This window comes from Geospiza fortis, unplaced genomic scaffold (genome assembly GCF_000277835.1).
Source record: "Geospiza fortis unplaced genomic scaffold, GeoFor_1.0 scaffold392, whole genome shotgun sequence".
In the NCBI taxonomy this organism is placed as follows: Eukaryota; Metazoa; Chordata; class Aves; order Passeriformes; family Thraupidae; genus Geospiza; species Geospiza fortis.
In genome coordinates, this window is record NW_005054541.1 from 181,602 (window position 1) to 182,659 (window position 1,058).

A 1,058-nucleotide genomic window follows, 5' to 3' on the forward strand; every position below is an offset into this window, starting at 1 on the left:
TAGCGGGGACACAGAGGGGATACAGCAGGGACACAGAGGGGATACAGTGGGGACACAACGGGGACACGGGGGGGACACAGCGGGGAAACAGGGGAACACAGAGTGACACGAGGGGCAGGAGCATTCCTTGCCAGCTGCAGGAGCAGGTGAGTCTCGGGGGAGCATTCCCCCCAGGGGCTCAGTGAGCTGCAGCTGGGCACATTCTCCAGCTGACTGGGGCCATCCAGCCCCCTTGGCACGTTCACTTGGCTGTATCCATCCCATTTGGAGCAGATCCTTTGTGCCCTTCCTGCTGTGAATGAGTGTCAGATTAAGCCCTTTGCTGACCTAGAGATGGGGCAACTGGGAGGTGTTTTAAAAACTTTACTTCTGTTTTCACTCTCATGAGAAGGCTGAGACAATACCGATGCTATAATTCACACCATCACAATCAGAAGCCAACCATCTCCTAATTACAATACACTATAAGCATTTCTTGGCCCATCAGCTTTAGCCACAATTTTCTACCGATCCATTTCCCACACTGGAGCAGAGTGAGCGGGGCAGAGGCACAGGCAGTGCACCCCAGCTGTGGCTGTGTGTGACACTGGGGTGCAGCTGTGGCAGCTCCCCCAGGGCTGGGACAAGCTCCAGGAGCTCCCTGGTGCCCAGGCAGGCAGTGGGCAAGGTGGAGAGGCGGCTGCTGGGGAGGAGCTGGGCAGGGAGATGAGTTGCAGAATCCTCCCAAAGCCCCAGCTGCAGCATTGGCTGAGTTTGAGAGTGATACAGGGCAGAGACTCCAAAATGAGCTACATCCCCTTCAGTTTTATCCATTCCACTTCCACAAATAAGGAGAGATGAACGTGAGAATATAAGTGAAAAATAACAGAACAGGTGTGAGTGGTGCTGTGTGCCCCTGCAGGTGGGGTGCTTGGTCCTAGAGAGCAGCAAGTTAAACAGCTGGTGCTTAATTATTCTTCTGACATGAGTTCCACACTGGGAATCCTCTTCTCTTCTCTTCTCTTCTCTTCTCTTCTCTTCTCTTCTCTTCTCTTCTCTTCTCTCTTCTCTTCTCTTCT